Below are 27,237 nucleotides of genomic sequence, written 5' to 3' on the forward strand. Positions count from 1 at the left end.
CAGAGAGAAAACCCAACAATTATAACTCCCTTTGAGCGACAGTGGGAAGGAAATCTCTGTGAAACACTGACAATAAAAGGACAGAGCACAAGTTGAAAAACTCAGTATGTCTCCAACTGCTGCACCTGTAAGAAAAAACACATACAGAAAACAAACAGCGCCTGAAAGGAAATAAAAGAAAAAAAAACATAGATGCACAAACAAACAATCTTGTTGTGTTCTGAATGTGTGTGTCTGTCAACAAATATACTTGGTAATGAGGGTGAGAAGCTGCATCCACACCTCCCAGAATACAGAGGCAGACAGAGACCCAGGTGACCAGGGTGCAGCCCCCATAGTACTGAAGACCCGAGGCCACACATCTCGATGACAACTGCGTGCACATCCCAGCAGGAGAAGAAGGGACAACCCACATGGGGCCCTCATGGCCAAAGAGCAAGGGAACCAGAAGCAATGGTGGGCAGACCACTCTGACAGAGGCTGGCCAACTCAGCATAAGCCGAGTTAGGTAGCCGAGAGCTGCCCAGCACCCAGCAAGTTTGCCAGTGAGTGTTTAAAGGATTCAATGAAGCCTTGAGAGAGTGTTGTGTTGTGATGAGATGAAACTGAATCGAGACATTATAAAGTCATATTTTGCTTGTTGATCAAATAACAGTAACACAGTAACGCGCAAATCCACTTATAACATCTGTGTAATGTGTTTTCTACATTTTTGGTTGATATTCTATCTCTCTCCATTAAAACCCCTGGAGGGTCTTGGGTCAATTTGTGGCTCTAGGTCCGATAGCGTATGCATTTTTCTAAGATCCTCCAGGGGTTAAAATTAAACTAGTATGAAAAAGTTAATTTCTTTGTAAGTGAGCAAACCTAAATAATACGGAAGGATTTAAATAATATAATAATTATAATTATTGTGATAATTTTATTCCCCACGCGAAGAACATCATGGGACTTCCAGCTGCCTGATCCTATAACACTATTACTAAGGAATCATCTGATCCAGCTCTAACTATGAGCTTTATCAAAAAGGATAACGCTAAGTGTAATATTAAAATTAGAGACAATGTCTAACTCTCAAACATAAACATTCAATATTTCAGTCAGGTTTTAAAGCATTTCACAGTACAAAGTGTATAAACTTTTTTGGGATAATGTCAGTGTTGGAGCTGCCATCGTCCTCATTCGGCACAGTTGGTTGAGCTTGTTAATGAAGTGTCTCATTCAGATGAGCGAAGATGGTGATGAGGTGTTTGGAAATGTTGTAAGTGGCTGAGTTTATACTGCTAACAATAGGTCTTCCAGGGACTCCTTCTTTGTGGCTCTTCAGAAGTTAATATGTGCAGGGTATAGGCTCCCCAAAGTAAAGTTAGTTTTTAGGGTGGTCAGTGGCTTTTTCCCTTTCGAGTGTTTGCAGATAGGCTTTCGTTAAGACTTTAAGTATTACTGTCACTGAGGACTGTGGCAATTTTGTTGTGATAACCAGCTGAGTTAAGAACAACAGTACACCTTCCCTTGTCAGCTGCTAGTAGGTTGATGCTGTGGTTTTCACTCAGGATGTGAACACCTTACCTGAATGTTGAGGTTGGATGGAGGAACTTTTGCACTGGGCAGGGCAGGTTGCTCCGCTTTAGGTTGTGTTAGTTTAGTAACCCTTGAGATGCTCCACCTTTTGTTATTAAAACTGAAGAAGCCTATTGAATGAAAGGGCTAAAGAAATCCAGTCCCCTTCTTTTTTTCAAGCTCTTAAGACTACCATGGCCAGGATGACTGGGAACAGGCACAGACAATACAAAATACAAAACAAAACACAAAGAGCAGCTACCTAAACTTTACTTATTCGGTGTCTTGCTAACAGTGTCACATTCTGTACAACCCTGAATACTGGATACTTTCTTTGAAAATGAAAGCAAAAAAATGAAAAATGTTTGACCCCCTGGCATAACGCAAAAACACGTACCTTAAAGCAGATAACAGGTAGGGCTGCCACAAACGATTATTTTGATAGTCGACTAGTCACCGATTATTTTTGCGATTAGTCGACTAATCAGATCATCATCCATTGGACGTAAAACGTACAGCTTATTGCACCAGCAGCATCTGCTCTTATATAACTATCATTAGCTTACAGCTTTAAGTGTTTATGGTATGTGCTAACTAAAAATAAAGACAAGATGATAGTTTATTAAATTTTAATGAAATTTGCAGATTCTTTCGGTGAAGTTTAATAAACTCCTTGCTATCTAAAATATAACGGGACACCGGAGTATATTCTCGAGCATCTCACACTTCTGATAATCAGTTGTTTATTCAGCTGTGTAAAAACTATAACTTTAATCTCAGCCAAACCGATTTACTCAGGAACAAATAAAATATTAAAAAAGCCAAACAATAACATTTTGAAGTTATCTAAGTGACTTATATATATTTAACCTGAGTAGTCGACTAATCGTGGCAGCCCTAATAACAGGAGTGGAGAGGAAATGGCCTTGCACTTCTTTAGAAGATCTTCATTTGGTCTGAAAAAATAGTCTGTGACTCTTAAAAAAAGCCATCCGTAAAACTAGGACATCTTGCTATTTGTCACTGCTCAAGGATAACACAGATTGCTTTTCACCTCAGCAGCCAATCTGACAAAGAGTTGGAGCTCTGTTGAGCCAAGTATTCCTTTAATCTTAACTATGTCTGTGTAGGTACTCTGCAATCCAGGTCATGGTATTCTTGGGAGATTGAAGTCAGGTCAAGATGAGAAACTCACTGTAATGACAAGCATTCATGAAAAAGATTCTCCGGTTTGTTGGTGTTAAGAAATTAGTTTGTATGTGATGACTTACATAGGAGGTTATATAATTTTTGGGGTTTTCTCTGTTTCCACGGTATTATTGTTGGGCCTTGTGGTAGAATTAAGGCACGATGGGACCACAGATCCATGTTTTGAGCCATCTTTATTTAACATTTGCATCACACCACCACAACCCCACACCAACCCCTGAGTCCCGTGTTTTAACACGGCGGGCGTGATTGCGGATGCCGTGCAGGTGCGTCCGCACGGCACCGCAGACCACCTTGAGGTCTGGAGTTTGACACCCCTGCTCTATGACTTCATCAGTCTCTCACATTGTCGAGGAACTTTAGCCTATTCTTCATTATGTTGCTTTAGTTCATGCCTGCTTTACAGTTCGTATGCACGAATATGTGTGTAAAAAACACTGACAGATGTTTCACATGCAAATCAGTGATTTGTCAATATTTTTCATAGGGATCTGTGGATTTATCTAAATATCCATAGTATCAATAATTCTGGCAGCAGTATCGGATCCATAATAGAATCAGTGCTTTAGTTTGTCTTCTCTTAAGGTAAGTGTGTTGTTCCACTCATCAATATAGCAGACATGTCTGTGCAAACACCCCTTTTCTCATAAAGGCACACTTTGCTCAGCTCCCTACTTTCCTGTGTGTAGTTGTCCTGCTGTCATGTGACTCGTTGGCAATGAGTGAGTACACAGGTACTTCACAGGTGTGTACTAATTTTCACACCTGAATTTGTTACTAATTTACAAACAAACTCAGGGTTCTGTTGCCAGCAAAACAAACATTCAGCAAATTAAAGCAAATATTTAGTTACATGTTGCTTTATATTTTGTTATGTTGCAGATTAAGTCATTTGTGCATACTTACTTGGTTCTTTGTTTTCAATTTTCATGTAGGTCAGGTGTGGGGAAAGGCCTGCCTGACATTTCCTGATTTTAAAGTACTGATAATGTCAGATGTGACATCAGCAGGGTAACCAAGATGAGGGGTTTCTTCTACTATAGGAATGCTTCCTTTTGTATGTTTCAAGATATAAAGGGATTTGTTGAATCTTTTTTTTTTTCGTATATAGAGCCGTTTAGTTGTTACATGTGCTAATCAGAAGTGTGAGGAGCTTTTTGTAATTTTCAGTCATCTATGTAGAGTTTTAGATTCCTCAGCGCAAGTTAGTGGTACTGGCTGGACTCATTCAAGGGAAATTTATAGCCCTATATATAGTCAGTCTCTGCTTGATTAAGATGAGGGTGAGCTTTGTTACTGAATTCATGTACTTTTGAATTCATTAACTGAGTTACATTGGGGGGGGGGTGTTTAAGTTTCACATATGAAGTTCACTGTAAATAAATGTCTCATCTCTCGGAAGCCTAAATGTCTGCTGAGTCTGCTTCCTACCACCTTCCTTGACGTTCGAGTCAGACTACTTCACAGGCTGAACGCGCGTTAATGCGTCATCACGATTAATGCAATGAGAACCTTTAACGCAATTAAGATAAGATAAGATAAGATAAGATAACTCTTTATTGTCATTGCACAGTCATACATAGTACAGTAGTACAATGAAATTGGAAAAACTGTCCTACGTCGGCACTACATATAACACAACACGACACGATATGACACATCACAACGTAACAAACAACACAACACAGTATATTAACTTAGTATAAAAAAGAAGAATAAGTGTATGTGTATTGCACACTGTTATTATTGCACATTAATTATTATTGCACCTTGTTATAAATATAAATATTATTGTTATCGTTTTAAACATTGTTACCTCCCCCTAAAAAGTCCAGGGAGGTATCCAGTCAGGTCAGCTATTTACATTGATCAGGGCTATTGCCCTGTTGTAAAAGCTGTCCTTGAGTCTATTTGTTTGGGACCTCAGCAGCCTGAACCTCCTGCCAGACGGCAGCAGCTTAAACACCCGGTGTCCTGGGTGTGTGCAGTCCCGTAGGATGCTGCGTGCCCTCTTGAGACAGCGAGTGCTGTACAGGTCCTTCAGGGAGGGAAGAGGATGTCCAATGATTTTTTGGGCCATGTTGATGACCCTCTGGAGTGCCTTTCTGTGTGCTGTGGTGCAGCTGGAGAACCACACACCGATGCAATATGTCAGCACACTTTCAATGGAGCAGCGGTAGAAGACGGTCAGCAGCTCCTTCTTCAGGTCCATTTTTCTGAGGATTCTCAGAAAGTGGAGACGCTGTTGGGCCTTCTTTAAGACCGCAGAGGTGTTAGAGCTCCATTGGAGGTCTGTGTCTATGTGCACACCCAGAAACTTGAAACTGGAGACCCTTTCCACGCACTCCCCGTTGATGCTGACAGGCTGCAACTCGGACTTCCTCCTTCTGAAGTCAACTACCAGTTCTTTTGTTTTGGTGGTATTGAGGTCCAGGTTGTTGTCTGCACACCAATCTGACAGCCTCTGAACTTCAGCTCTGTATGCAGTCTCATCTCCCCCTGAGATGAGCCCCACCACAGTGGTATCATCTGCAAACTTGATGACTGTGTTGTCTGGGTGGGAACTAACACAGTCATGTGTGTACAGAGTGTACAGTAGGGGACTCAGTACACAGCCTTGTGGAGAGCCGGTGTTGAGGCTGAGGGCTGAGGAAAGATGAGGCCCCACTCTAACTCTCTGTACACGGTCTGAGAGGAAGTCTCTGATCCAGCGGCAGGTGGTGGAAGGAAGTCCAATTTCCAGCAGTTTATCTATTAGTCTGTCCGGGAGTATCGTATTGAAAGCAGAGCTAAAGTCAACAAAGAGCAGCCTGGCGTAACGGCCCTGCACTTCCAGGTGAGAGATGGTGGTGTGGAGCGTTGTAGCAATGGCATCTTCAGTTGATCTGTTAGCTCTGTATGCAAACTGGAGCGGGTCGAGTGTGGGTGGCAGGCAGGACATGATGTGACGTCGGACCAGTTTCTCAAAGCACTTCATTATAACAGGTGTTAGAGCAACTGGTCGGTAGTCGTTGAGGCTGCTAATGTTAGTACGCTTTGGCAGTGGGACAATTGTGGCTGACTTTAGGCACGGCGGGATGCAGGACTGGGACAGTGAAGTGTTGAAGATCTTAGTGAAGACCCCAGCCAGCTGGTCTGCACACTCTTTTAGGACCTTTGCAGTTACCCCATCTGGTCCGGTGGCCTTCCTGGGGTTCACTGCCCTCAGTGTGCGCCTCACCTCATATTCCTGCACTATGAGGCTTGGGCTGCTGCTGTCCGATGTTTTTGCTGCTGCTGCCTCTGGTCCCTTCACCTCAAAGCGTGCGAAGAAGTGGTTCAGCTCCTCTGCAAGCTCCGCGTTACCCTCAGTCAACGTGGTATTGCCAGGTTTGTAGTTGGTTAAGTGCTGAACTCCCTGCCATACCTGTCGTGAGTTGTTGGTGGTGAAGTGGTCTTCGATCCTTCTCTTGTACGCTGCCTTGGCCTCTCTGATGCCTCTTTTCAACTGAGATCTGGCTGCACTGTACTGCATACCATCACCGGATCTAAAAGCGGCGTCACGTTGCTTCAGCAGGACCTGGACCTCTTTAGTCATCCAGGGTTTCTGGTTGGAATACACCCGGAGACGTTTGTCCACAGTGACACTGTTGACACAGAAGTTAATATATGAGAGCACTGATGTTGTGTGCTCTTCAAGGTCCTGATGTTCGAACACGCTCCAGTCCGTGTTTTCAAAACAGTCCTGCAGCTGATGTGATGCACCTTCTGGCCAGGTTTTCACAGTTTTTGTGACTGGGGGGGCTCTTCTCCTAATGGGAGTGTATGCAGGGATCAACAGCATGGACATGTGGTCTGACAAACCTAGATGTGGTAGAGGGGTTGCTCTGTAGCCTTTTTGGATGTTGCTGTAGGCTTTATCCAATGTGTTTTTCCCCCTCGTTGCACATTTAATATGCTGTTCAAATCTGGGGAATACTGACCTTAAATCAGCATGGTTGAAGTCCCCAGCTATAATGTGCACTGCGTTTGGATGGGAGTTCTGCTGGTTGCTTATTGTCTTGTGCAGCTCCTCCATGGCAGAGTTAGCATTAGCATCGGGTGGTACATACACGGCCGTTACCATGACAACAGTAAACTCGCGAGGTATGTAGACGGGTCTGCACTTCACAGTCAAGTATTCCAAATCCGGGGAACAGTGGCTGTCTACAGTCTTTGTGTTTTTGCACCAGCTGTCATTGGTGTAGATGCATAAACCCCCTCCTTTGATCTTACCGGAGTGGCCGTTCCTGTCGTGACGGTGAACCGTGCGGCCTGCTAGCTCAATAGCCGAGTCCGGAATTGATGGCTGCAGCCAAGTCTCTGTGAGTAATATTATGCTGCTGTCCCGTGCACACTTATTGACTGCAATTTGTAATCTCAGTTCGTCGATTTTGTTGGTTATGGACCTGACGTTGGAGAGGAAAATACTCGGAAGCGGTGGCTTAAATGGCTGTTTCTTTAGCCGAGCTAGTGGACCCGCCCTGCAGCCACGCTTTTGCCTCCTTTGTTTACGTTTCCTCTTTGTCTTGCCGCTGGGAAGAACCAACCACGGAGACCCTGGAGCTCTTATTATGTCCTCCGGAATGCTGTGAAAGTGGTGGTAGTCCGATGTAATGCTCCTTGCACAGCGTAATCCCAAACTCAAAAGGTCCTGGCGACTGTAGGTGGACTCTACTCGATGTATAATGATAAAAAGCACACACATCCACACAGATACACGTAGAGAAAGTAAAAAACAAAACACCGAACGTGAGGAGCAGTGAGCCGCTGCGTCTGTGCGCGCCGCCATCTTGGTCAGACAATTAACCCATCTAGAGCGCAGAATGGACAAACTTTGTACAAACTGGCTGAAATGCGATGACAGTGACATTTCCGGCATTTTGAGTCATTCTGCGCCCTAGATGGGTTAATTACATTAAAAGTTTTCATCACATTAATCGACGGATTAATGCGCGTTAACGTTGACAGCCCTAATAGCTACATTAGATGTTAAAATATATCAGTCACCTCATCAAGGTTATAAAATTAACACAACCCAGGAGAGAGTGTGATTGGTTTGGGATTTTCTTTGATGTGTGCAGTCTTTCATGTGCAGCCCTCAATCATATGCTGGCTCCCTAAACTGACACTCAGTAAATATTAACTCTTAATTCACAACCTCTGCATATGAATCTTTGTGTTGTCTTTATAAACTCACCTTAGGTCTATACAGTCTATTATTATAGTTAAAGAGATCTGGTAGACTCAAAATGTAAAGTTCATGCATTCATTTACAGTGAAAGTTCAATGCTAAATGTAAGTGATGGAATAGCAGTCAGTTGTTCTCAAGGCTCAAGGAAATTCTACAAAGTATCTCTCCACTAGAAAATAGTCTCTCTATCTCTCTCAGTAAGTCACATCAGAAAGAGATCCAGGAATCCTGCACACATGAAAACAAAGAGGTGAGGCAGAAGCATAAACAAACACCATGAGGAGTCAGGCAGGCCAACAACATTGTTTCCTGCATAACAATCCAGCATCAAGTGAAGGTCTTCCTTCTCCTTAAGTCATGGGTAGGGAACTCCAGGCCTCAAGGGCCGCTCTGCTGCACGTTTTAGCTTTCACCTTGGGTCAACACCCCTGAATCAAATGATTAATTCATTACCAGGCCTCTGGAGAACTTCAAGACATGTTGAGGAGGTCATTTAGCCATTTAAATCAGCTGTGTTGGATCAAGGACACATCTAAAACCTGCAGGACACCAGCCCTTGAGGCCTGGAGTTCCCCCATCCTGCTTTAAGTAGTAGCCAGTCTGATCACAGGATTATCACTAGGTGAGTTAATCATAGGTGTGCTGGCCTGAAGGGTGGGTAGTGGAGGAGAAAGAGTAGGGACCCCCTTCCAATTATTTTTATTTGAAATGCTTTTTGTTTCTAAATTCCAACAAATGGCAATGCATATTTTATTTGAATTTATACAACTTAATTTGTCGTCATTTGTTCAGGGGCTTCCCTTTTTCTTTTTTTCTTGTAATAAGCTAGCTTGGCCACAGTGCTCTTTGCTGACATTTTAGAGAGACTTATCTAAGTCAATCAATATTCAGCAGCACAGTGCTCTTTCGCCTCTGGGAGAAGTGACAGAAAAACACTGAGCATTAAAACAGCTCATGACCTACTTTTTCACTTGCATATAACCTCAGTCCATTGGTTTAAATCAAACAGGAATGCCTGCTGCATCTGCCCCTCTCACGAACAGTCATGTGATTGACAGAGCGAAGCAGCCAATGGAATCAGTGCAGTTTATGTACTATGCCCTCTATGAGATTTGAAGCTGACGACAAACCTAAATGAGACACTATATGGGTCCTATCTTGTGTGATCACTTTTTGTAATAATCAGCAAAGTCTTTGTTTTTAACCTCATTTAACATATATCTGATTATGTCTCAAAAGTGATTATGGAGTCCTTTTAGCATTTTATACTCACAGGGTGTGTGCCTGTTACTGTGCTCTAACAATAGCATATATGAGTTGATCAGTTTTAATCATACAGTAGTAGAGATGGTGCACAGAGCAGTGCTCACATCTGCAAGTATCTCCTCTGATGGAACTGTGTTAGTGAGCTGTGGGAGTCATGCTCTTGGTTGGGTGGCTACCTGGAGTTGGCTCATTTTGCTCAGTATTCAATAAGACAGGGAATTTTTCCTTTCTACTGTTGCCAAAGTGTCAAAGTCTTGGGGATCATGTTTTCTGGCAAAACTGAGATGAACTTCAGGGACTAGACTAACTTTTTGCCACGGTTGCAATGGTGCGCCTTACTTTTTTTCTTAGGTGCACCAGCACAAAAGTTAGGTGCGCCCAAATTTTCAATTCAACCACATCGCTTAACCCCACTGTTTTACATGTTCACATTTTTTTAACCGCTGTCCATACAGGCAATTTGATTTGTAAATGATTAATTAACAATCTTGTCAACACAAAGTTCTTTATTTGAAGCACATTTCTACAATAAAGATAAGTTACTGAAAAAGTGCTTGTGCTTAAAATGCGTTGGCACTCTTTGGTGATATTGTAGACAATGTTAAACATAACCTTCATCTTGGCCTCCTCTGATGACCTGTTTGCTGCTGCCTGCTGCTGAAAGGCAGTGGGGATAGGGGACATCTTTTCTCATTACCCACAGCTACATCCACTTCTGTCAGGCCTAGGCTTCTCACTAGGGCTGGGTATCATCACTGATTTCTATAATCCATTTGATTCCGATTAACAAACTCCCATTTCGATTAATTTCGCTTCAATTTTGACTCAGACAGTCAGAAATATTATAATTCTGATCATTTATCAGTACTGACACTGTCAGACTTCATCAGAGGTGTGATCGTCTCAGCAGATGCCTTTGTGTCAAAGTAACTGAGGATAAAATACAGAAAAACATGAGGGAGATTTTCCTGGCCTGGCTTTTTATAGCAGCCTTAAAAACATTCTGCAGTAGAAAAAAAATGGAAGAAAACCATGAAGCTCGATGCTGAAGTGAAGCAGAGCAAAGTTACAGGGGTTTGATTAAAGACACAGCCAAGCATTTTACAATTTGGCATAATTTTAAAAAGTTTACATTTCTGCGCTATTAAACAGCAGAAATGAGGCCTTCTTGTCGAGGTCATTTTTGGGGGAAAAAAACCACAACAACAAAAATATATAGAAAGCACCGTACATGACTTGTGCGTAATAAGCGAACGAATAATGCAGAAAACAGAGATTTGAGGAAACTGCTCTTGAAGTACACTGAGAGAGAGAGAGAGGGAGAGCTCTACTTCATGTAGAGCTCTCCCTCTCTGTGATTTTTATCTTGGTGGAAGCAAAACAGCAAAAGTAAGAGGGAATTCATGACGATGTTCTTCTTTTGCTGCTGGTTCAGTGAATTTTGGTTGGAGAGACACAAAATCTGCAGCATCGGAATCTAGCACAAAAAAGAAGTAAACACAAAGTGCGGACCCGACGCATCAGAATCTGTGTGAGCTTTCAGCCCCGACGGCTGGGTGAGAAAGCCGACAGCTCACTGATTCTGATGCGTCGGGTCTGCGTTTACGTCTTTGTGCAGAATCCGTTTACCTGCTCTCATTTACTGTTTTAGCTGTTTGGTGGTTGTTGAAATAGTTTTGTGAGCTGTAACCTGAGATTCTGGCATTTCTGGCAAAATACATTTATATTTAAATGTCTACTCAGGATTTAATTAATCGATATCGCTTTATTCAAGCTACTCACCTCTCTCTGCACTTTCAAACGTACACACGCATAGGACTACAGGAATATCTGGACCACGGCCAATCAGAGAGGTCCCGCCCCTGACTATCTCTGATTGGTTTATACCAGTGGTTCCCAAACTTTTTTTGCTGGGCCCCCCTTTGTTTTACAAGAAAAATGTTTGCCCCCCCCCCCGCGCGTGCACGAACACACACGAACACATCCTCCAACCACACACACCCATATTTTGCTCCATTGCGGTTTATTTCACACCTCAAACATTTAGTAAACAATTAAGGAAATACAAGTAATCTGCAATAAATTACAGGTAGTAAGAAAATAAATTACTAACTATTTTATGCTACGTCCGCACCTGCATGGGTATTTTTGAAAACGCAGCTGTTTCGTCCACACGGAAACGGTGTTTGGAATCACTGAAAACTGAGATTTTTTAAAACTCCTTTTCTGCGTTTAAGTGGGGAGAGGAATACAGAGTTTGTCACGCACCGTCAAAGGTATGCGCCATTTTTCACGTCACGCTGTGCGCCACGTTATTGTTTACATGAGATGAATTGCAGAATAGCAGATAGAGACAAAATACTGTTAATCTGACTATCTTCAGGTTTTACACACTTACATATACACACGCAGTTACTGTCCCTCCATTTACAAAAGCAGAGGTGTAACGATGTGATTATTTTTGGTGTAGTTGTTTTTTTCCCTGTGTAATAATATTCAATATTGCTATCAATACATTTTTCAATTCCTCTGCAAAATGGGTTGTCCGTGATTTGAACAGGGGGAACAAATCGTGGCAGGATCAGCCTGATATTATTTGTATCCCACTGTAACTTTACTGTATAAAGAGCTAACATCTCCAAAATGTCAGGAGTAGTTAGTCATTACAACAAGTGTTTGTGACTAAAAATCAAGAATGTGGGCTACTGTTTGTTCGTGATTTGAAGAGCCCAGCGCTGCTCCCGATGAAGGGAAAACCAATTCTTCAGAGGCAAGGTTATTATCGTTAACAAAAATTAACGAAATAACGAAAACTAGAAGTGAAAAAACATTTTCGTTAATGGAAATAAAAATAAAAACAAAAAAAGGAAAACTAACTAAAACTGTAATGAGTGTTCACAAAACTAACTAAAATTAACTGAATTATAGCAAAAATGTGTTTAGTTTTCATTGATTTGTGTGTGTCATACAATAGTCAAGGGTGAAAATGAAGTTTAGTTTCCAGATTTTTTTCTTGCTGTCTCATTATGCCAGCAGGTGGCAAATACGTTAGTCGAGTCGTCTGTGTTGCTGCTCCGTCCACGCGCAGAATCATGTCAAGAAAAGTCGGGAGAAAGCGCCAGAGTCCAATTTGGGATTACTTTGAATATGACTGTGTTTTGGATAAAGCAAGTGTCTTGTAGTGGAAAGAGACAAATTATGAGGGACATTTCTAAAGGGAAAAAATCCCACAAACCTTAAAGTGCACTTGAAAAGCTCACACAAGAAGGCTAACCTAGCTTACCTTGAGAAGGGAGCACACTCAACCCTCATCCCCAGAAAACAGAAGCTAACCTCAGGCAAGGCAGCGTGATGCATCCCGAGACAACAGGACTGGGATATCTACATAACTGTGTGAGTCAATTGCCTTCAAAAAGTTTATCAATTCACTTGAACCAAAATTACGAACACCCGGTGCTGCAAGAGTTAATAGTCTCAGTGGGGCCAAGATATACATTTTATAGTTGCCTGGTATCAATGGTTGTTCATCTGCCTTAATTTATTTATTTATTTATTTAATTAAAGAACCCATAGGTGGGAATGTGAGTTGTCTGTCTCTGCGTGTTAGCCCTGCGACAGACAGGCGACCTGTCCAGGGTGCAGGGTATGGTAGCTGGAATAGCAACATACCCAAGGATAAGCAGAAGAGAATGACTGATATGATGAAACTGGGATTTTGTTACATTTAATTATTGCAAACACATTAAAACTGATATAAAATTGAAAATCTGAAGTCAAAATTAAATAAAAATAAAAACTAATGAAAATTGCAAAACTATTAAAACCCTGGTCTCATGCGCAAGTTTAGTTTAGTTTTTATTTTTTTGAAAATCCTTAGTTTCAGTTTAGTTTTGATTAGTTTCAGTTATAGTTTTAGTTGTGTTTGCAATAATTAAATGTAACAAAATCCCAGTTTCATCATATCAGTCATTCTCTTCTGCTTATCCTTGGGTATGTTGCTATTCCAGCTACCATACCCTGCACCCTGGACAGGTCGCCTGTCTGTCGCAGGGCTAACACGCAGAGACAGACAACTCACATTCCCACCTATGGGTTCTTTAATTAAATAAATAAATAAATAAATTAAGGCAGATGAACAACCATTGATACCAGGCAACTATAAAATGTATATCTTGGCCCCACTGAGACTATTAACTCTTGCAGCACCGGGTGTTCGTAATTTTTGGTTCAAGTGAATTGATAAACTTTTTGAAGGCAATTGACTCACACAGTTATGTAGATATCCCCGTCCTGTTGTCTCGGGATGCATCACGCTGCCTTGCCTGGGGTTAGCTTCTGTTTTCTGGGGATGAGGGTTGAGTGTGCTCCCTTACCTTCTCAAGGTAAGCTAGGTTAGCCTTCTTGTGTGAGCTTTTCAAGTGAACTTTAAGGTTTGTGGGATTTTTTCCCTTTAGAAATGTCCCTCATAATTTGTCTCTTTCCACTACAAGACACTTGCTTTATCCAAAACACAGTCATATTCAAAGTAATCCCAAATTGGACTCTGGCGCTTTCTCCCGACTTTTCTTGACATGATTCTGCGCGTGGACGGAGCAGCAACACAGACGACTCGACTAACGTATTTGCCACCTGCTGGCATAATGAGACAGCAAGAAAAAAATCTGGAAACTAAACTTCATTTTCACCCTTGACTATTGTATGACACATACAAATCAATGAAAACTAAACACATTTGTGCTATAATTCAGTTAATTTTAGTTAGTTTTGTGAACACTCATTACAGTTTTAGTTAGTTTTCCTTTTTTTGTTTTTATTTTTATTTCCATTAACGAAAATGTTTTTTCACTTCTAGTTTTCGTTATTTCGTTAGTTTTTGTTAACGATAATAACCTTGCATGAGACAAGGACTATCAAAATAAGACAGGAAACACAGAAACAAAACCCGGCCTTAAGACACACACACTTGAGCGAGAGCAAGGGATAAAGAGAGCGGGAGCGAGATGGAGACGAGACAGAAACTTGACATTCGTAACCAGACATGACAACACAGGGGATGCTGGGGAGAACACACAGAGGTGAGACTAAAACAGAGTGAAATAAGGGAAAGGGAAAGGACTAAGAACTAGAATCACAAGTCACCAAACTCATACGCTATCAAAACTGAATATTAGAATCACATAATTCCTAAAGAATCAATAAGTCTCAACAATGCCAAAACACATAATACAAAATACCAGACACTGGTTCAAAAAAACCCAGGACCACACCCCTTGGTGTGGGCCAAAGTAGCTTAGCTCTGGTTAGATGGCCCCAGCAGGTTCTGCCAAGCCGCTGGGACATCAGCTCATCTGGGTGACTGACTGTTAGGAGGTGTTGGCCTAAACAGACCCCCCCCCCCCCCCCCCCCCAATACACCACCATCCAAGGAAAAAAATGGTTATTAGGGACTGTTCTTAAAAACAGGAACCTACAGACTCTAGCAACGATAGTTGATTGTATTCCAGGGGCAGGCACACAGAATTGGAAACTGCTGGCTAAGAGTATGGGTAGATTTGGTAAGATCATAGGTCACGTCAGAAATAATGGCACCTGGTTGCATCAATTGGAAGTCACTAAAATTAACATTGAGTTGGTACGTAATTCTGCTAAAAAATGTTGGACTTATGTTTCTCTTATCACATCTCAAGTTGGACCAGTAGTGACTTATCAAGCTGGACAGTAGCGGTTTTTGATACGGGCGACACGGGCAGTTGCTCGGGGCGGCATCGTGGTGGGGGGCGGCATCACGGGCATCGGCAAAAAAATTAAATAAAAATTGGTGGTACTCATGCTGCCCCAACATCATGCCGACAAAATTTACAGTTTGTTGATTTAAAGTCTCACACACAGCCTGTCGAAAGGGGAGGGAGACCTGCTGCTTCCAAATAGAGCACATTTCATTCATAATGTTGTAAATCCAAGCCCATTATGTATTCATGATTTGAATCCTGGGTTGTGCAAAATCCCAGACATAAACCCTAGACAAAGCGAATCTGTGAAATAAGGTGTAGGTCTATTAGGTTATGATTCTCGGATTGGGGGATGGGTGTTCATACTGGAGTGCAAAATTAAAACCAAGATGGACAAGAAAAGTTCAACGCCATCAGGTCCTCAGTTTAGAAAAAAGAGAAAAGAGGAGGAGGAGAAACGAGCAAAAGATACAGGTAAGCAGATGTGTCATTGGATCATGGCAGGTCATCCTGAAACAATCAGAATCAGAATACTTTACTAATCCCCAAGGAAATTATGTGGGTTACAGTTGCTCCAAGAAGAAATGGTAAAAATAGTAACAGTAACAGACTAAACTCCAAACAATACATTATGCTACAGATTGTAATATTAACTCATTCACTGCCAGCCATTGGCAGTGAATGAGTTAAACCCATTGACTCATTCACTGCCATTGACGGCTATAGACGTCAATGGCAGTGAATGAGTTAATTAGTCAGTGTCAAATGTTGTCAAATTGTTGATTTGTCCTATTTTCATTGTATGATGAATTATGATGGCTGTCCGGTAGCCGTTTGCATACTATGCATACTCTCTTCATATGTGTGTGTGTGTGTGTGTGTGTGTGTGTGTGTGTGTGTGTGTGTGTGTGTGTGTGTGTGTTTCTCTGTTGAAATTCAGTATGGTTCTGACAACAGTTTTATTTTAATGTACAATCTCACATTCCCACCTATGGGAAAAGGAAAAAAGTATGAGTTTTGACAATTTGCACAAGACTGAAAGTCAGTGGCATCTCGTCTAATGGAGTGATAAATCCAGATTTCAAATTTGTTGTTCAAATCATTGGAGGAGGAGGTCAGGCAAGAAGCACAACAGTGAATGTCTACAGCCATCAGGAAAACACAGTGGAGGCGGTATTTCAGCCAGTGGTTTGGGGGATCTTTTCAAAACTAATAACTAATGAACTAATTATTAACATAGAAAAGTACCATCAGATTGTGATCCACAATGCAATACCATCTTGAACGCCAATGGTTGCACACTGCAGAATTATTTTTAATTCAGCCGCACTGGAGGGTTTTCAAACATGAACACTCTCTTTAACTTCGTGCCAAAGCATTTCAACTGGACTCCAAAAAGTTTGGGGATTTTATTTGATTTTCTAAGACATTAAGAGGTGAACCTGCTGGTATTTTTAAGATCACTATCCTGCTGCACAATTCAAACACACCTGAGCTTCAGGGCATGAACTGATGGCTGGAAATTCTGCTTGAGAATGTTCGGGTAGAGAGCAGATGTCATGGTTCCATCAATTATGGAAAGTCATTCAGTTCCTGAAGCAGCAAAGCAGCCCAGATGATCACACTAACACTGCCATGTTTGACTGTTGGTATGACATTCTTTTTATGAAATGCTGTGTTAGTTTTACACCAGATGTAACAGGACTCAAACCTTCAAAAAATTTATGCTTTTGTCACAGCCATCCATAGAGTATTCTTGGGGATCATCAAGATTTTTTTTTTTTTTTGGGCTAATGTGAGATGAGTCTTGTTGTTGGGATGAGTCGGGATGAGATGAGTGTTGTTTTTGGTCAGCAGTTTTAGAACTGTCCTATGGACACAATTTTTGCCTCTCTCTTATACCAATACCAAAGTCTTCTACTAAAACAAATAAAAAATCTCTCGCCCCTGCGGGCGGTCTTTCTTTCAAGCTTGGGTCCTCTACCAGAGACCTGGGAGCTTGAGGGTCCTGTGCAATATTTTAGGACTGTGCTCTTCTGGACAGAGATCTAAAATGTTGTTGCTGTGATCTGCTGGAGCCACACACCTAGTTCTCTGATTTCCACTGGGCTTCGGTCCTCGTCGGTGTGTCACCGAGGTTGTGAGCGGGTGGGTGCACGGGTGCTCAGCCCTGGCGCAGGGGGCCTCTTGTGCATCGGCCTAACTGGGGGGCTCTGCAACTGGCGGGGAGGTTGTTCCATCCTTGCAGGAGTCCACTCTGCAGGTGGGGGAGAGACATAGGAGAGGTGGAGAATAAACTTAACCTGGAGGTTGTTGTCTTGTGTAGTCTGGGAGACGATTGAATGTTGGGGTGGGTACAGTTTCCTCTGCGGTGGGGTAGGGTGGGCTACCCCGGGTCCTGTGGGGCTTGGCAGTGCTACCGTAGGCCCCGGTCTGGATGGACCTGGGCTCCCTTGCCTTGGTGGGTACCAGAGGACGGGGGTGCCTACTGGGGTCAGCAGGGGAGCTGGTCCTAGGGAGGGGCATCCTCCCCTCCCTCCTTTTCCTCCCCATCCCCGGCTACCTCCCTCTTCCCGCTCCACCACACTCACCCACACAGGTAGGGCCTTGGGGTGCGGGTGTGTCACAAGGGTGCAGGGGAGACATTCCCCCCCCCCCCCCCCCCGTCCCCTTCTGGCCACCTGTGCCTCAATTTTATCTCACAACTTAGACATCCACATTACTTACACTCTCATAACACACACATATATATAGGGCCTTGCGGGGGGGCTGGGAGGAGATGTTGGCTGTCTGATTGGCCTCCCTGCTGCTGCGGAGCCTGGGACGGTCTGCTTGCCTCCACCCCGGGGGGAAGGGTAACATCTCTTGGGTCTGGGTTCTGTTTCCCCCTCTGGGGGCGAGGATACCTGGACCCGGGGTATAGAGTATGTTTGGGGAGTGTGATTGTGTGCCACGATGAAAGTAAATCCATTGGGTATCCTTGTTGGTCTTCAGACAACAATTCTGATGGCTAAAGAACCAAATGGGACAGGCAAAAAAAAAAAAAAAAAAGGACTGTGCTCTTCTGGACAGAGATCTTAAATGTTGTTGCTGGGATCTGCTGGAGCCACACACCTAGTTCTCTGATTACCACTGGGACCACTATTACGTTCACCCTCCACATCCTCTCGAGTTCTTCTCTGAGCCCATGATGCTTCTGTTTTTCCTTAATGTTGCTGTCATTCAGTATTGCTACTTCTATTACTATGGCTGTCTTCTTCTGCTTGTCTACCACCACTATGTCTGGTTGGTTAGCCACCACCATTTTCTCAGTCTGTACCTGTAAGTCCCACAGAATCTTAGCTCTGTCATTCTCCACCACCTTACGGGGCGTATCCCATTTTGACCTTGGGATTTCCAGGCCATACTCGGCACAGATGTTTCTGTATACTATGCCAGCCACTTGGTCATGGCGTTCCATGTATGTCATGCCTGCTAGCATCTTGCAATTCAATTTTTCAGTTCAATTCAATTTTATTTATATAGCGCCAAATCACAACACCAGTTGCCTCAAGGCACTTTATATTGTGCCTTGTCGCTGGTACATACCATGGAGTGGTCTGGCCGTTCATGTTGGTTCCTCCACTTTCTTGGGTTTCTGCTGCCTGAGGTATTCATTCATATATTCATCTTCATGATGTATTCGTGGATGTTTGTTGTCTCATCCTGGACTGTGCTACTGATGCTCACTAGTCCCTGGCCTCCTTCCTTCCACTTAGCATACAGCCTTAGGGTTTCCTTGTGTTGATGTCAGTGGCTTCTATCTCCTCTTCGGCCAGCTTATTATCCCAGCAGGGTACCTGATCACGGGCAGGGCGTAGGTGTTGATAGCGCGGATCTTGTTCTTACCCTTCAGCTGACTCCTCAGGACTTACCTGACCCTCTGCAGGTACTTGGTGGTTGCAGCTTTTCTAGCGGCCTCTTCATGGTTCCCATTTGCCTGTGGGATCCCCAGGTACTTGTAGCTGTCCTCTATGTCCGCAGTTTTGCCTTCTGGGGTGACCGTGGCTCAGGGAGTTGGGAAGCGTATCTGTAACCGGAAGGTCGCCAGTTTGATCCCCGGGCTCTCTGTCCTGGTCGTTGTGTCCTTGGGCAAGGCACTTTACCCTACCGCCTACTGGTGTTGGCCAGAGGGGCCGATGGCGCGAAATGGCAGCCTCGCTTCTGTCAGTCAGCTCCAGGGCAGCTGTAGCTACAACCATAGCTTGCCTCCACCAGTGTGTGAGAGTGAATGAATAATGGCATTGTAAAGCGCTTTGGGTGCCTTGAAAAGCGCTATATAAATCCAATCCATTATTATTATTATTAGTTCTGACTACTTTCTCTCTCTTTGTTATCATCCAACTACACTTCTCCAGTCTGAACGACATTCCGATGTCATTGCTGTATATCCTGGTGGTGTGGATCAGTGAATCAATGTCTCGTTCACTCTTGGTATACAGCTTGATGTCATCGGGATCCATGTCCTCTACATTGCTCCATTCCGTAATTGGTATCCGTAGCCAGTCTTGTCAGTCAATGGTCTCACTGAGGAGGTTCAGGCCTATGCAGAACAGCAGTGAGGACAGAGCATCTCCTTGGTAGCTATTCTGGGTGTGTCTCATCAGCTAGCAGCTGGTTGATTTGTACTGCCAGATGTTTGTGGAGTGCAGTCAGCTTTTTCAGCCAGTAAGCGTGAATCATGTCAGGGCCTGGTGCTGCCCAACTCTTCATACTGGAGACCCTTTTTTTGGATATCTGCCACTGTGATACCACCCTCATGTGTATATATATATATATATATATATATATATATATATATATATATATATTAGGGGTGCAACGATATTCGTATCGATATTGAACCGTTCGATACAGTGCTTTCGGTTCGGTACGCATATGTATCGAACGATACAACATTTGTAATTTATTTCATCAATTTTCCTTCTGACGATGCTGTCTGTGTTGAGCGCTCAGTGAATCTGTGTTCGACTACTCCGCCTAGGCTGCACTGTCGAGCGCAGATCCACTGAGCGCTCAACACAGACAGCATAGTCAGAAGGAAGAGCGCAGGGCAAGCTAGCGAGACAGAAGTTAAGCTCTCCTTGCAACAGGCAAATTGAACGTCATTCAGATCTGGCGTTTGGAATTATTTTGGTTTTCATGTGACGTATGACCCTGAAGGTAAGCAAGTCATGGACTAAAGTAAAACAGTATGTTGAATGTGCCATGCAATGCTCAATTACATTGGTGTGAACTAGTGTATTAGCGCAGTTAGCTCGTTAACGTGTTGGCCGTCTAGCCCCATGCACGGAGTGATCGGCGGTAGCTCGTTAACGGAGATTTGCCGTGTTGTGGCGTTAAGGTCATTTCAACGAGATTAACCTGAAAGCACTAGCGGGAACACAACGAATATGACTGCACATTTATATCATCCTAGTGCAAAAACAACAAGCAAGCATGCTACTAACTTTAGCCGAGTCATTTAGACAGCTGTTAGCACATGATTCTCCTTATGCTGCTGAGAATATAGCCCAGAAGAAGCGGATAGTATAGCTTTTATTTTGGAAAGAGACATTTCTCTGTAATAAACTCTCTTTTCCAAAGATGAGTGATTCCTCAATCAGATACAGGGCTTGCAATATCGCTAGCCCGACGTCCCGGAGCTAGCGATTTTTTCAGTCGGGCTACCAAAATCTATCTCTGCCCTGCCCGTCGGGCTATTGTAGGAAAAATATATGTCAATGCTTTTGCATTCTTTCGGAAATGTAGCTGGGTAATTATGTCATTGGCATCGGTGAGCCACTGTCAATATGTGACATATTGAAGTCGCGTTTGAATTTGCGCTTGTTTTTTTGCTTTCACTTTGCAATCGTGCGAACTGTGTATAGAGAGCGACAGCACTGATCTGTGAGTGATGATAATTTGTGCACCAATTCCTCTGACATCGTCTTATTAATCGTTAGCTTACTATGCAAACATGACGCAGCAAGCTTAAACATGTGAGAGGTTGATCGCGCAGAGAATCGCTGAGCTTATGTGAGTGCGTGTGTAAAAGCATTTCAGTTCTGCTGAGCCAAATAAGACAGGTCAGGGTGAAGAAGTGACAGCCAAAGAAAAGCTTACCACAAAACGGAGAAGTTATGACAAATCAGACTATGAGGCATTTTCTTTTTGCATTATAGTCTGATTTGTCATAACTTTTCCGTTTTGTGGTAAGCTTTTCTTTGGCTGTCACTTCTTCACCCTGACCTGTCTTATTTGGCTCAGCAGAACTAAAATATATATCCTGCTGCTTTTACACACGCACTCACATAACGCTCAGCGATTCTCTCACATATTTAAGCTTGCTGCGGGAGATTTAACTTGTCATGTTTGTGTAGTAAGCTAACGATTAATAAGACGATGTCAGAGGAATTGGTGCGCAAATTATCATCACTCACCAATCAGTGCTGTCCGAGCGATTGCAAAGTGAAAGCAAAAAAACAAGCGCAAATTCAAATGAGATTTCAATATGTCACATATTGACAGTGGCTCACCGATGCCAATGACATAATTACCCAGCTACATTTCTGAAAGAATGCAAAAGCATTGACATATATTTTTCCTTCTTACAATAGCCCGACGGGCAGGGCAGAGATAGATTTTGGTAGCCCGACTGGAAAATCGCTAGCCCCTGGACGTCGGGCTAGCGATATTGCGAGCCCTGTATCTGATTGAGGAATCATGCATCTTTGGAAAAGAGAGTTTATTACAGAGAAATGTCTCTTTCCAAAATAAAAGCTATACTATACGCTTCTTCTGGCCTATATTCTCAGCAGCATATTAAACATATCAGGTCCCCATAAGGAGAATCATGTGCTAATGGCTGTCTAAATGACTCGGCTAAAGTTTGTAGCATGCATGCTTGTTGTTTTTGCACTAGGATGATATAAATGTGCAGTCATATTCGTTGTGTTCCCACTAGTGCTTTCAGGTTAATCTCGTTGAAATGACCTTAACGCCACAACACGGCAAATCTCCGTTAACGAGCTACCCCTGATCGTCCCGTGCATGGGGCTAGACGGCCAACACGTTAACGAGCTAACTGCGCTAACACACTAGCTCCCACCCATGTAATTGAGCATTGCGTGGCACATCCAACATACTGTTTTACTTTAGTCCATGACGCGCTTACCTTCAGGGTCATACATCACATGAAAACCAAAATAATTCCAAACGCCAGATCTGAATGAGGGTGGGGGAGGTTCAATTTGCCATGTTGCAAGGAGAGCTTAACTTCTGTCTCGCTAGCTTGCCCTGCGCTCTTCCTTCTGACGATGCTGTCTTTGTTGAGCGCTCAGTGGATCTGCGCTCGATAGTGATGTGCGATACCACTGATTTCCTTTCCGATCCGATACCAAGTAATTTTCAGGGTGGTATCAACGATACTGATCCGATACGATACTTTATACAAAAAAAACGTATTTTATTTATTGTATCTCAAATTATAGCGTCATAATGATTACAGAACATCAGATTACTTGTTCTTATCACTTAATAATGCAGAGTTCATCATATAGAAATAAAAAAACTGAAGTTGTGCGCTATTTGAACACCTTGCCTGCCTGCAGCACTAAAGGACTCCGTGAGAGACGTCTGTCTCGCCCTAGCAGCATCTGTCCCTGTCCTCCTCTTCAGTTTGCCTCAACATATGCTCGTCATATTCTGTGATATGATTTACTCTGAGGTGTTTGACAAGGTTAGTGATGTTGCCACAACCAAACATGCCAACCCTCGCGATTTTTCCGGGAGAATCCCGGAGCCACCATTCTCCCGAATTTCCACCTGGACAACAAAATTGAAAAACCATATCGCAGAATTCATAGCGCGGCCCAGCCAATTCCAGTTTCCAACAATGGCGGCAGCTGCTTAGTTTTAATATTACTCTTATTTCTCTTTCTGGGTCGCAAAAAAAAAACAACTTTTAACATGTTTTCAGGTGAGAAAGTAGCTGTGTAAACTTCAAATATCTGAGCCGATCGACACATCGTTTTCAAACCCCCGCAGGCTTTCACTACTCGGGTTAAACATGATATATAAGTCACTTTGATAACTTAAAAATGTTATTGTTTGTCTTTTTCAGTGTTTTATTTGTTCGTGAGGAAATCGGTTTGGCTGAGATTAAAGTTATTAGATTAGATCAAATTAAATTTAACTTTATTAATCCCTCGGGTGGGTTCCTCCGGGGTTTTCACACAGCTGAGTAAACGTCAAACAGAAAACTAATTAAAGAAAGTGTGAGACGGTCGAGAGTTTACGCCAGCGCCCGGTTATATTTTAGATAGCAAGGAGCAGACGGCTGAGTTTCACTCCACCGAGGGAGCCTGTGACGTATACCCGGCTTTCTTTAGACCGCGAAGGCCGGGTCCTCAGGTGGAAGCAGCCTCTGAATTTGGACACCCCCGGCTAATAATAACGGTGACATTTAACGTATTTTATCCGATAAATAAACACTGTAAAATGTATTTATCACCCCCCCCCCCCCCCCCCAAACAGCCCTTTTGAATGTCTCCCTAATTCTGAGGTCTCAAGGTTGGGAAAGTACGGCCACAACACCTCACTGTTGGAGCACTTTTTTGCCACATGTATCGCAAACCACGTCTCAGCTGTTAGTGGAGGTAAAATACGTCCGCACAATTACGCTCAGCCATTGTTGTGAGTGTGCGCGCCAAGGGGCTGTGAGACATTTATACAGCCGTATTTCGCACATGACTATGAAAGGCGGAAGAGGAAGTAGTTCCTTTGAATGTAGACAATCCGAATGTTATAGTTTCTTTCCACTGTGTTGCTGTTAATGATAAACTACAAATTTACCCTAAATTACTAAAAATATCGATATTTTAATGTGAGAATCGATTCTAGAACATAAATGACTGGTATCGGAGGAATCAATATTTCAGGATCGATCCGCACATCACTAGCGCTCGACAGTGTAACCTAGGCGGAGTAGTCGAACGCAGATTCACTGAGCGCTCAACACAGACAGCATCGTCAGAAGGAAAGTTGATTAAATAAATTACAAATTTTGTATTGTTGGATACATATGCGTACCGAACCGAAAGCACTGTATCGAACGGTTCAATATCGATACGAATATCGTTGCACCCCTAATATATATATATATATATATGTTTCCCAGAAATTAGGAATTTGGATATGAGGACAGATGAGTATGAAAGCTGGTAAGCAGCATGGCAGGCAGTGCTGGGAGCAAAGTGAATTTTAGTGAATTTTATTGAGGTATCCCTGTGGGTTTAATCCAGCATGACATGTAGAGCGTTGTGAAGCCTACAAGGATTATTTTTGCTGGCCTTAGTTGGCCCACTCTCTCCTCCTCTTTGCCCTACTTTTCACTGATTCATGAAGCAGAGGCAGAACAAGAGATCTCTCTATATATGTATTGCAGGATTGCAATGACAGATGGAGACAGTGGAAAGGCAGAGAGCCATTATTGTACAGAAAGACAGTGCCTTCTACAATAAATGTTAAGAAGGTGCATCAAAACAAGGGTTTAGTAAAACAAAAATTTGCCATTAATAAGAGTAATTCACAGAGATTATACATCTCAGAGAAAACAATTCGTTCTAATTTAAACAGGATGTAACTAGATTGAATATGCAGTAGTTCCAGCATATTGTAGTCACTTAGTTGCATTCAAGCTGCTGAGACTGAGCTGCCATAGTGAGTGTCTAGTCACGAAATGAGGGCAACATATACTAATGCACCCCCACCCTCACAAACCCATGATGTCCCCATTTCCCCTGTCTATCTCCATCTCCCATCAGTAGCTCCAGCCCATGCTAGCCTGTATTTAAATGCTCTATTGCAGCACTGCTCTTCACAATTAACAGACATGTTAAATTGTGACTTCTTTCTCTCTAATTTTGAAAGAAGGTTTGCAAGTTATAAAAGAGGCTGTCAGACTGAGACAATTTGATTCAAGCAGGAGATACAATGGCAAATTCAAAGAGCCACTATGGATGTAGTCTAATCTTTTCTCTGCTGCTGCTGCCATCATCATCCGTCATCATTTCTGCTACACTGGCAGGGCTAGGGGCCAGGACTCTACTCTTTGGGTTTTTGGGGAATGATGCTAACGCCTCAGATAACAGGCAACCCACCCGCAGTAGATTTGCCCGGTGTGAGGTCTCACAGCAAGCTATCAAATACAGCGCATTTCTCAGCTTTTGACAAAATGCTATACGTCGCCAGGTGTATAGCACAGTATCACCTTAAAGCACTTGTTGCAGGCTGCTGAGTTTGCATCTTTTGCTGTGAAGTACAGCCAGACTTTGACCCCTTCGCTTTGGGCATTTTTAATCTGTAGCTCTGCTCTAAAAGAACGTACGTACCTGGACCCGCCTACTATGCTCGCAAAGGTAAAATGATTGGCTGGAATCCAAAGTGTATGACATCTCAGGAAAAAAAGCACAGAAATAAAGCACTGAAATGTGTGCTGCTTTTCGGTCTGGTTACTACCGTTTATGCCATAATGGCACCGGGTACCGGTACCCATCCCTAGTCACATACTAATTACGTAACAGGATGCTCGTCACTTTGCTATAAAGACGACCACACATATTAGGTCGTACTCCATTATAATGGAAAACCTGTTGATCTGAGTTGAGTTGTGGCGAGTCGATCCGATGCTCTACTAACGGAAAAGGGGCTTTTACTCTTCTCCACCCTTCTTGGCTGAGTCTGTGGGAATTGGTTGCAGGTCAGCGCTCATGGCGTCTATTCTTCCTATTTAGCGGCGGCTGTGACACCTGGCTTGCCGCTTCTTCCCAACTCCTCATTAATCACTATTGATACTAATAGAAAGCGAGCAGCCAGAAAATGGGACATTTGAATGCAACACTGGGTGCTTACATTTTAATCTGACGCTGGACAAATACAAGACTTATTCTTCTTTTCTTTCTTTTTCTTTTCTTTCGAACAATTAAAATTTCAACAAAACAAACACAGGAAATGGAAAGCATAAGAAATTTCCAGCAAATGGATCCATGAAGCAAAAACAGAAGGTGTATCAAAGGAAGAAGCAGTGGCTTATCGGGTCCTGTCCCTAAATTTAACTACAATTTTGTAACCAAAATGGTCATGCATACAAACACATACACATACATCTGTCTATAGACAATTATACCCTGGACCCCCAGAGGGTTAAATATTTTTTTAAAGTAATGCAACAGTTACTTTTCAAGTAATTAATTACTTTTGGAATCGTGTAACTCAGTTACTTACTCAGTTACTTTTTTGAAGAAGTAACTAGTAACTATAATTAATTACTTTTTCAAAGTAACTTGCCCAACACTGGTCATCGCTATCTGTTGAAATTTGTTTTTACATTTATTAACTATTTCTAGTTAATAATAAATAATTATTAACTTTCTTCTACAACTTCCAGTTGGATTGAATTAGGATTTTCTGGTCACAGTCCTCACCCACACTGTTCTCCTCAAGCAGGGTATTTTTTTAATTTCCTTTGCCAGTTTTGGACCCACACTGACAACGAAATCATTACCTGTTATCATTATCTGTTAACCACTTCATTCCTATTTGTAATAACCATATTTTTTCTCTGAAAAAGTCTGGGTAATTAGCTTTGGTTTGTTTGTTTATAATAGTCCATGTACCTTTTGTGTTATTCTTTCGATCCTCTGGCATTTTATTATAATGCTCCTTATTACATTATTGACGGCTAAACACAGTGCAAAGAAAAGAAAACAAAAGGGAAATAAAGACTAACCTAAAAAAATGGTAAAACAACTAAAACCTGAAAACGTGATGAGCTGAGACATAAAACATAAATATGGACAAAGACAGTTAAATGTGGGATAACTGAGCTTGACGTATGACAAACAGATGATCCAACAACAAACAAAGGGAAACTAATACAATATATACACAAACAGTAACGAGGGAGGACAGGAGAGAAACACAACTGGACCTAATCTGACATAACAAGACAGGGAGGAAGCAAAACTGTAACACTAACACAGGACACGGGATGATAAAAATGAAACAGTAAGCAAGACAAATACGGAGGACGAAGACACACGAGCTTAATACTGAGATTGTGGGAGAAACTGACATGGGGGCATGACTGACTTGGGAGACAGAGCGGATACATGGAACACGGAGACAAGAGGAACAAAATGAGTAATGTGGAACACAGGGAAAGTACTTTGGAAGTACTTT

At 42.6% G+C, this 27,237-nt stretch overlaps 1 protein-coding gene across 3 annotated transcripts in view; it reads left to right on the top strand.

Annotated features, from left to right (window-relative positions):
- The window catches only part of LOC101473498 (ephrin type-B receptor 2), a 95,438-nt gene that overhangs the window by 2,871 nt on the left and 65,330 nt on the right, over positions 1-27,237 (top strand). Inside the window, exon 2 of one of the 3 annotated variants that reach the window (XM_076878705.1) lies at positions 290-545. The exons of the other annotated variants lie outside the window; for them this stretch is intronic. The gene's annotated coding sequence lies outside the window, so the exon portion shown is untranslated. The remainder of the gene's footprint in view (positions 1-289; positions 546-27,237) is intronic. 3 annotated transcript variants of the gene reach the window in all.

Source organism: Maylandia zebra, linkage group LG20, assembly GCF_041146795.1.
Source record: "Maylandia zebra isolate NMK-2024a linkage group LG20, Mzebra_GT3a, whole genome shotgun sequence".
Taxonomy (NCBI): Eukaryota; Metazoa; Chordata; class Actinopteri; order Cichliformes; family Cichlidae; genus Maylandia; species Maylandia zebra.